The sequence below is a fragment of the Kogia breviceps genome, chromosome 1 (assembly GCF_026419965.1).
Source record: "Kogia breviceps isolate mKogBre1 chromosome 1, mKogBre1 haplotype 1, whole genome shotgun sequence".
NCBI lineage: Eukaryota > Metazoa > Chordata > Mammalia > Artiodactyla > Physeteridae > Kogia > Kogia breviceps.
In genome coordinates this window covers 171,152,199-171,163,194 of record NC_081310.1, presented here as the reverse complement: position 1 = coordinate 171,163,194, position 10,996 = coordinate 171,152,199, and positions in this window count along the sequence as shown.

Genomic DNA, 10,996 nt, shown 5'->3' with positions numbered 1-10,996 from the left:
ACAAATGTTATTGATATCCTGCTGTGGACTGACTCTATACTGGATCCTGGGAATGTAAGACAGATAAAACAGCTCCTGCCCTTAGGGGGCTTGCAGTCTGTGTCAGGCTCCTCCTTTGCAAAGCAAGGAATTCTGGGATTCCCTTCCCTGGCCTGGCCGTGTGGAGATCTGGACCCCAGCACAAACCTGTGTCCTTTAAATTAGTGTATGTTTTGAGGGAATTCATAAAACAATCAGGTCCCTAATGCTATTAAAAAAAAAAAAAAGGATGGCATATAATCAGGAGAACCAGAACCAAAGCCCAAAAAACAACCTCTCTGGGGCACCCTTGTTCCAACTCCCACCCTCTAGGCTGAGTTATATCACGCTTATTTCACAGGGCTGGGTTCTAATAGGTTTCTTTAAGACAATTTCCATGTAAAAAAAAGTACAAGCAATGAAAATGAATGAAATTCAGCTACAGGAAACAACATGGATGAATCTCATAATGTTGGAGCCAAGAAACAAGACACAAAAGAACACATACATACAAGATGATTCCATCTATCCGAAGTTTAAAAGCAAGCAGCAATAAGCTATTTGGGTGGGAACATTATGCAAAAAGGCAAGGAAATGGTCTAGGTAGGATTACTTCTAGGAGGGAGGTGGTTGAGATAAGGAAGGGACATACAGTGGGCTTTGGGGGAGTGGGTAATACTCTAGTTCTTAACCTGGATTGTGGCTGCAATAGTATTTGTTTTATAAATTATTTGTCAAATCGTGTCTGTGTTTTATTCACTTTTCTATATATGTGTGATAGCTCACAATAAAAAAACACATTCAAGGGCTTCCCTGGTGGCGCAGTGGTTGAGAGTCCGCCTGCCGATGCAGGGGACGCGGGTTCGTGCCCCGGTCCGGGAAGATCCCACGTGCCGCGGAGCGGCTGGGCCCGTGAGCCATGGCCGCTGAGCCTGCCCGTCCCGAGCCTGTGCTCCGCAACGGGAGAGGCCACGGCAGTGAGAGGCCCGCGTACCACAAAAAAAAAAAAAAAAAAAAAAAAAAAAAAACACATTCAAGAAAAAGGAAAAAAAGGAACGTCCAGCCTATTTTTTTAAAGTATTATAATTTTTTCAAACTGAATTCTTCAGTTTGAGTGTCTCTACCCTGCCTGAATTCTCTATAACTGCTGTATCAACCTTCTGTTTGATTCTCTCATGTGACTGCAACAAGTTCTAATCCTGACTCAGCTTTATAGATACAGGGATGGGGAAGAGCTCAGCCCAGGAGACTTGACTTCTAGTTCTGATGTGTTACTAATTCACCGTGTGACCCTGGGCAAGTCCCTTCCCTCTCTGAGCCTCAGTTTCCTTGAGTGCACAATGAGGGAGTTCGAGGAGATGATTTCCCCAGGGCTGCAGTTATGTGAGAGGTACCTAGTAAGTTGAATGAGGTTTTCTCTGTTCTAGAAACCCCCTTCCATCTCCCATGGGACCCGTACCCTGGAGCCAAGCAAATCCCACAGTGATGTCACATTGCAGAGGAAGTGAGTGGTGAGTGTACATCCTAAAAGCAAGGCCATCAAACACCCAAAGTGGCTGTCTGAAACTGCCGCAAAGGCTGTTCCTGGGGGGTGGGCACCCCATCTCTCACCACTTCCCTGAATCCACACCTAGAGAATCACAGCACCGTCAGTTCTCAGATGCCTCCCCTTGGCGGAGGCAAGAGCTGCCTTTGGGCATGATGGCCCTTGGGGACATGAACACCGCTAAAATCCCATTGATTAATCGTGTCCCACACTTGGATCAATGGCTGGCATTAGGCGAGCTTAGCACAGTTTTATTACTCTGACTGGCCTCTTGCAGATGTTATAGATGAAAAAATAAAACGAGGAGGAGAGGGAAAAAGGACAAAATCATTAGTCTGAAAGGAGCAAAAGAGCATCCTCTCTATTTTGTATTCAGATTTAGAGCTGCACTGGGAACACACACAACAATCCATTTTTATGCTGTTTGCCAGAAGTTCAGTTCAGCCTCCTGACTTCCCACTTTACCTGACAGCTAAAATCCCAGGAGCATCTGGTCCATAGCAATGGCCAGCCTGGTCTCTGAAGCCATTCCAGAACCCTGCCAAACACCTAAGGGTCCCATTCATTCATTCGTTCACTCATTTCTCAAAAGGGCAGAAGGCTTTTGCCTGATGTAGAGAAACAGGTCTAACTGTCTGCCAGATAATCCATCTTGAAAGGGTCCTATTTGCTCTGAAGGTACTGGTCCTTCCACAGGACTTGTAGAGAAACCTGCTACACACACAGTCGCCACCTTGCCAAAGCTTTGGTTCCAGCAAAGAAACCCACGGCCTCTGCTCACTGAAGCTCTCCCGAGAGATGCTTTGAATTAAGACCAGAAATGCTTTTAAAAGACTAGGGTCCCTGGCTTCTAATGATGACCTCTTCCTTAATTTTGTGATGGCTTCATCTGCCTCCTTCCATCATCGAGGTAGCTATAAAAAGCTAAACACCTCCTACTAACCCCATTAGGATGAAAGCGGAGGATTTTATTATTCATTTTTAATAGGAAGAGGCTCAAACTCCCCCAGGAAGTGTAAAAGGTAGGGTTTTGATGTATCTGATGTGGAGAGGTTGCAACAAAGCAGAACCCCCGAGAATGGGAAAGCCTTGTTGGAGGACGAACGGGAAAGACTGGGGTGATCGGCTCTGCATAGAAGGCAATGATCTCAGGCAGCCCCGACCAACTCCTCCAAGGTGCAAACTGATTTCAGAACCTGCCTGGGAATCCAGGAATAACCCGAATCCCCTAGAACGCCGTCTCCTGATAATTGTCTGTTAAACATTTGCAACTCACACACAAAAGTAACTAATCGGAATGGTTCCCCTCCAGGACCACGCTCTTCGTAACAGTAATAAAGCCCCTGCCACAGACAGCATCATTATCCAAACGCCATTAATGTCAATATTCATATCAAATGCCATCTGGCAAAGGAGCGTGCAAACCTAAACCCCTCCTACTCTGGGACTTTGCAGCCTGGTGGGGTGAGGGCAACCCACAGCCCTCCTCTTCCGCAGCCTGATGCTCAGGATGGGCCTGCCTGGGAATCCAGGGCCCCACCAACAAGCTGATCCCAGGAGGGGACTGAGGTATACAAGGAAGAGCAGGACAGGAAGGGTAAAAACATCTAATTTATTCACTGCCGTTGACTTTTCTTCAAGTCTTAATTATGAAGATGCAACCAACTGCTCCTTCACATTGCCATAATAGGAAACTGATTGAGTATTTATACAAACCTCAAAAGGATCATTGTTTGGAAGAGAAACAGAACTTAACCACCCGCCAGTCCTCGGGGTTGCCTTGCACACAGCATCACATCCAGAACCCTATACTGAAGTTGAAAGAGCCTTCTGCAGGGAGTAACTAGGTGACCCCAGAACACAAGTTCTTCCTGGAGAGGGAGGCTGGGTGCTCCGGGCACAGCTCAGCTCCTCCTCTGGGCTGGATCCTGTTTCCCCAGCCACTGCATCCGTGTCACTGGGTGGCCTTCTGAGAACCAGGGACCACCGGGCCATGAGGCCATCATCCTTGAGTGTGGGCATGTGAAGGCAAGGCAGAAGGAGGGAGCCTTGTAGGTGTGGGCTTGTCAAAGTGGTGCTGAGCACAGGCAGAAAGAAATACAAGAGCACGAGGCTTCCCTGGTGGCGCAGTGGTTGAGAGTCCGCCTGCCGACGCAGGGGACACGGGTTCGTGCCCCGGTCTGGGAAGATCCCACATGCCGCGGAGCGGCTGGGCCCGGGAGCCATGGCCGCTGAGCCTGCGCGTCCGGAGCCTGCGCGTCCGGAGCCTGCGCTCCGCAACGGGAGAGGCCACAACAGTGAGAGGCCCGCGTACCACAAAAAAAAAGAAAAGAAATACAGGATCAGGCTTCAAGGAGATCCTCACAAACCATGCTGAACCTCATTTTTTCCTTCTGTCAGCTGTATCTATTATGATTATAAATATCTATAAATGAATCAATGCATACCTGCTGCACAGGGTTATGGTGAGATTTTGAGTGAAGCAGTCGTGATGCTGCTGATGATAGTGATGATGTTGATGGCTACCATTTACTGAGTTTAATATGTGCCAAGTACAAGGCTGAGTGCCTCCTGTTTTATCTCATCTAATCCTCACCACAATCATGTGAGGTTAAAAAGTACTGATCTCCATTTCATACAAGATGAAACAGAGGTTCAGAGAAGTTAGGTAAGCTACCTAAGCTTATCCTAGCTAAATAACCTAGTAAGTAAGTAAGTAAGTAAGAGAGCTGGAGTTTGAGACCAAATCTACCCAGCTCTAGTGTCCAAGCACTTGACCACTATTCTGTCCCCCTCCCAAAAGCATTTTGTAAGCTCTGATATACTGAGCACAGGATCTTGAGTGAGAAGGCCAGGGTTCCAGTCCTGGCTCTACCGATTCCTAGCCGTGTTACCTTGGGTTTGTCACTTTATCTGCTTGCCTCACTGAGTGGCAGTGATGCTCTTAGGAGATGAGGTCTGAGACTAAGTGCTCTTCCTAATGCGTAAAGCACTGCACAGATGAAAACAGCAGCCACGACGAGCCTTGCTCCTAGGAGAGCAGCGTGGACCAGCAGGAAACAGCTGGGAAGCAGTGCAGCAACTGCAAAGAGGAGTGCAAAGGGGAAGCACCAGGGAAGGAGGCTCTGTTTGAGCCCAGTGTCTGAGGCAGCCAGAAAGCAGAATGACCGTTTCCAGCCACTGCGGGCTCTCTAGAGAGCAGACAAGGGCCAGGGAGATGTGAACTGGGCCACAGGCGAAGGACAGGCCTTTGGCCCCTCAAAAGCCTATCTGGGGACAACGCACTCCCAGAACCAGGGGCCTGGACAGCAGGAACAGGAACATAATTGCCCTTAGCAGCAGCCGTAGCACCTTTCATACTGAGACATGACTGGCTGGCAGCAGCATTTAGAACTGCTCTGACATGTACTGTCTCAGGGAAAGTGAAAAATGTATCACAAGGCAGGAAGCTCTTCTCTATCCCCACTTGTAAATCCTTTTGCAAGAGATACAGGACTCAATCAAATCAAAAGACAAAACAAAAAGAAGTGAGCTTCCCAACATTGGAAGCATCCATGCACAGCCCCCCAGGGCTGTCCCGGGGAGGAATTCCTTCATTGAGAGGGAGGCCTTCAGTCCCAGAAATGTAGTTCTATAGCCACCCTTTGTAATCACCCAGCACAAAGTCTTCATATGGGAGACAGGGACAGACTTGGAGAGGAGACACAGCTATTTTCTGGAAGAATCGAAGTCTTTGACACCAATACAGTATTGTTCCCACTCTATGTAGCTCCTGTGATAAAGTCGAATCATCCCATATCCCCTCTCATTCCCTGCATGCCTCTTGGGGCCAGCATGGTGGACTCGTGCCAAGGATGCGGTAAGTTTGGAGGCCAGGACAGGGCTGGGGTTCCCTAGCCTGGGAGAGCAGAAGACACCACTGCCAGAGGAGAGCAAAGTCAGAATGCAGCTCAGACTCCGGAGCAAAGAGACAGGTCCAGGGCGGCAGGTCAGGATCTAATGGGAAGTCTGTGTAATTGCACCAAATGCCAGCCAGCATTTAGAGCTCACCTTTACAGCCAATGAGGACGTGACTCATGGCTTGGTCAGCCCTGTTCAAAAAAGACCTGGGTAGGATGGGGGCTTGGAGTGAATAGGAGCAGTTCCTGCCACCAAGTACCCAGGTGCCAACACCCTGACCTTGACCACCCACTGGACCCTCTGAAAGCCTTGGGCAACATCTTCTTTGACTCCAACCTAATACTGCAACCCTGGCAGAGGGAACTTTTTCCTTTTCTACTTTTCCCTAATGCATTCCGGCAGAAAAGTCATTAATACTTCACAAAGAATGAAAAATCAAAGGAGGAAGACAATTTTTTACTGTATTTTTTAAACATTTGGGTAAGAAAAGTCAGATGTCAAAAAAAACCTCCCCATTTACATCTTTTAAAATACAAGCAATTAATATTTTCCACGGAGGTTCACGCTCCCTCTCTTCATTCTGTTTGCAGGGTATTGTTAAGCCATGCTTTGTAATTTGTTGCATGTTTAAATATTCAGTCTGTATTTCATTTGGGCTCCACATTTAATTCAGCCAACATGTTCATTTTAAGATCAATACTGTCATAACTATGTTGAAAAATTAAATTATTGTAACTTTATTTACATTTCTTAAAAGTACTGTGAAAATTATTCTTAACCAGGACCTAATCAATGTTAGAGTCTAAAAATATGCCACTCTGCATGAAGCTATAAAAAGATTAATGTACATTTTTTTACAAGAAATTAGTAGCTTAATGAAGTGGATAAAAACGCTGTCACAATTTTTATTGGATCTAAATTGCATAGTAGTGGAGGTACAGTAAGTGCCTTCTACATAATGACATAATGAGTCATGACTGGTGCTGGAAGGCTAATTTGCCCTTAACTGACACAAAACCAGGGAATTAACATCCCAGTCGCTCTACGCCAATAGCAGATGCATTATTTCATTGCACAGCAGGGTTTTTAACTAAACTCTTAACTGTAGAAATATTGATCTATTCTTCTGTGAAATGATGAAATTGGAATTTTTTAAAAGGACATCTTGAATTATGGCTGCTGCAGTGACATTTGTTTTCACAGTACCACGTCTGCCGACAGAGCAGATGCAACAAGAGAAGTTTGATGAGGCTCCTACCTGTGTTATAGAGTCTTTAGTCAGAGGAGAGAGGAAGGGGAAATTTTGTATGAGAGCAAACGCTGGAGTTTGAGAAAATGACAGGCCGTCTACAGGAGCCCCAGTTCTGGAGAAAATGTTCTTGGGCATTTTCCCAGCCCATGAACTGGTTTACTTTGAAGAGTGTTTAGTGCTTGAAAGTTGTTTAGGGTAAAACATCACCAAAACAATGATATTCAACTTAAGTCTGAAATAATAATTTAGTGGTTCAAGGTAATCTGTGGGTAGTTGAAGGAGACAGAGACCCTTGTAAGAGACAAGTATAAAGTTAGAGACACTGTACTACCATGGTTTCAATTTTGTCATACATTCATTCATCCTACCTATATTTATTGGGCACCTACCAAGTGCCAGAGATGGATAAATACAGTCACTTCCCTCTGGGGGCTAATGATTGCTTCTGTCAAACAGTGCAATGCAACATATTTCTTTGTTTAACCAAGTGAATTAAAATTCATCTTGCTTTGAAAGTTTTGCAATAAACCTGGTACTAACGGCAGATACTTTGAGCTATCGCAACCCAGGAATTTAAAAGAAAAAAGAACAGTGTACCGACTAGCAGATTATACATCTGACACCTCTCATGTGTCTCTGTTGACACTTTTGGTTAGCATCAAAAAATAATAATAAAGATTGGCAAAATCAGATCCTTTGTGACGGAGGAGCTGGGAGACCAAACCTATTTAACTCAATTCAACAAGCTTATATTACGGTCATGACGTAAGCCTGGGCACCCAAAGTAACTGCATGTGGTTGGATCCAGTGGGTCTCAACGACACTAACAGACAGTGAGTCACAAAGGGACAGCCTTATTTAATTGGTTTGGGATGGACCTGGTATTGCTATTTTTTAAAATCAGCCTCAAGTGATTCTAGCATGCAGCTGGGGTTCAGAACCACTGCTAAAAAGGCATACAGCATGGGCTTCCCTGGTGGCGCAGTGGTTGAGAATCCGCCTGCCGATGCAGGGGACATGGGTTCGTGCCCCAGTCCGGGAAGATCCCACGTGCCGCGGAGCGGCTGGGCCCGTGAGCCATGGCCGCTGAGCCTGCGTGTCCGGAGCCTGTGCTCCGCAACGGGAGAGGCCACAACAGTGAGAGGCCCGCGTATCACAAAAAAAAAAAAAAAAAGGCATACAGCATAACAACAACAGAGACTGCTCAGACCACATTAAGTTGGAGGACTTGATGATGAGGCTCTGACTAGGAGGGAAAAGGAAGAGAGCCACACGTGGGCCAGGTGAGGAAGCACAAAAGAGGAGCAATTTGATGCACCGGAAACTGCAGACAATCAATTTAGTCCCCCTACTCTGAGTCTAGGACCATGCTCTACTGCATGTTAAAAACCACTAAACCTCTCTTCCTCATCTTCCCTTCAATAATTATAGGATATTTTTAAATGCATATATATATGGTTAATTATAAAAAGGATACATATTCATTGTAGAAAAATTGGAAAACTGTTAAAAAGGTAAAAAAAGGAAGAGACTTTTAAAATCTGTTATTTTAAAGATGTATAAGAATCAATCAATTTTAAACCATCCTAAAATTGACTGCTAAAGCACGTATGGAAGATTCTGTCCTTACACTCTCATCCAGCATCATCCCTTGAAAAAAATGTCCATTTGATAAAAGAGAAAGGGAAGCCCATTGTTTTTTTAATTTGCAGGTCTTCTATTACTTGTGAGGTTTTATGGTTTGTCGTGTTTTGGGCCTCCTCTACTTTGTGTGTGCATACCACACACTAATATTTTTTCCTTGTTTTATTTTGGAATGTGTTTCTTACTGATTTGTAAAATTATATTAAGAATATTAACTTTGTTGAGAGTTCCCTGGTGGTCTAGTGGTTAGGATTCAGTGCTTTCACTGCCGTGGCAGTGAAAATCTCAGTTCCATGACTAGGGTTCAATCCCTAGTCATAGAACTGAGATTCCACAAGTCGCTCAGCGAGGCCAAAATCTATAGCTATATATCTATATATATAAACTTTGTCTATTACACATTGCAAACATTTTTTCTTGTTTAATCCTGTTTTGTTTATAGTACATTTTGACATAAAGAAGCTTTCCTTTCTTATGGGGGGGAAGCAATAAACAGAACTCCTTCTTAAAGGAGTTCTCTAATATCTTTCTTATTTCTCCTCCATACCCTCTTTGAGTGTTGACAAGCCCCTGGGACTTGGAATTAGAAGATCAACATTCCCTTACCAGCTGTGTAATTGAGGGCACCTCTTCACTTCTCTCTGAACCTCTGTTTTCCTTCACCTGCATCCCAACTTTTGTCAGGATGAAATTCAGCCACTACTCTAATGGCAAGAACTTTGCTATCCTGTTCACTGATACATCCTCAGGACCTTGAACAGAGCCTTGTACTCAGTAGGCACTCGGTAAATATTTGTTAAATGAGTGGGAAGCATCTGGCCTGGACCCTAAGCCAAGGCAGGCAATCAGTACATAGTGGTCACCCACAGCAAGCCCAGACATCACTGTCTTGAACGGGCAGAATTTGTATCTCCTAGTCCTGCCATTTACATTTTTTCCATTATTCCCCAGCCCAGTAATGTATGTATTGAGTACATAGTCTAAGGACAGGCCTGTTTTGAGCACCCCTGGTGGATACGAAAGAGGGCTACTGCACAGACTCTGCCTTTAACTTAGTGATGGCTCTTGTAGGATTTCATTATACATACAGAATAATTAAAAGAGGAGATGAGATGGACCAGAATGTGGGCCAGGAGTCTTACTGAGAAGTGAGATCAAGAAGGGAAAAGCAGGACCAGGGAAATCTTGTTAAAGGAGGTCCCCAGCAAGGGATTTGAAGGATGAAGACACTTCCGACATACAGAGATGAGGAGGCTGGTAAGGCCAGGTGGTAAACCATGATCCAGGCTTGCTTTTTTTCCTAAGACTATTGGCCTAATGGGCTACTTGACCACAAGACAATTACATTTTATATTCATGATTTCCCTCACCAGGACTATTTTACTCGCTCATTGGCACTCACACCATGTGCTAATATACTGGTTTCAAGAAAAGCTCTCCTTTTCCACTTAGAATTGGAAACCCAGGGAAAAAATGTGAAATCCAGAGCATTCAGCCTAGTCAGGTTTTCATTTCTGTTCTAAATCAGCCTCCTAAGTGGTTTGTGTTTAGACTCACAACTGTTCTTCAACTTTTTGAGTGCAGACCCATTGAAGAATGAGAAGAAAAGCCAGGTTCCTTCTGTCCAGTTGGTACATGTAATTTTGCACACAAATGCAGGAGCCCTCGAACCCCTGGTAGCCCATCCAATGACTCCTAGAGTCATACAGTGAACTCCTTGCATCAGAAGTTGGCCCTGAAGAGTATCCAGCAAACCCCAGGCTTCAAATTCTGTAATTATTATAATCTCCTTGGCCTGAAGAACATTATTTTTGGCATATTGCAACTGGCCACAAAATCTGAATCTTTCTGGTTCACTCCTTTCCAGAGATGATTTCCTTTCTCACTCACTACCTGCCTGAGTTCCTAGCTAATTATCACAACCCACATAGTGTGTAGGTGTATAAGTTAGGATAATACCAACTGCTATAACAAATCAAGTCCATAATCTCAAAGACTTCACATCAGAGACACTTATTCACAGTTTATGTAACATTCCAATGCAACTGTTTCTTGTTAGCAGATGAGCCTTGCACAATGTGTCCCGGGGATCCAGGCTCCTTCCACATCAAGGCTCTGCATTTTCAGCAGTGTTGCTGTGCTCATTGGCAGCCATCTGGTGGAAAGAAAGGATCTTGCACGGAGGATCGTGCATGAGAGGATTTTATGGGCTAGGCTTGGAGTGGTGTACACCACTTCACTCACATTCTTACAGCCAGAATTCAATCATAACCGCCCATAATTGCAAGGGAAGCTGGAAATGTTATTCCTGTGCCCAAGAAGAGAAAGCTTGTTTGGCGAACAGGTATCCTGCCTCTGCCACAATGGATGACTACAGCTACTCTCAAATTGCTCTTGGGCAAGCTGTTCAGAGTCCCCATTAGCCATTTTCCTTCCTCCTTTTGTAGACTCAGCCTCTAAGGAGCTCTGTTACTACCAAGAAGGCAGGCCTTTGCTCAGGCATCAGATAGAAGGGACTTCAGGTTCACGTTCTGCCAGTAACTAACAATAGGTTCTTGGAAATTCCTCTCTGGGCCTCAGTTTTCCTACCTGTAAAATGGACCACAACAATAGCTCCAACTGCATGACATTGGTGG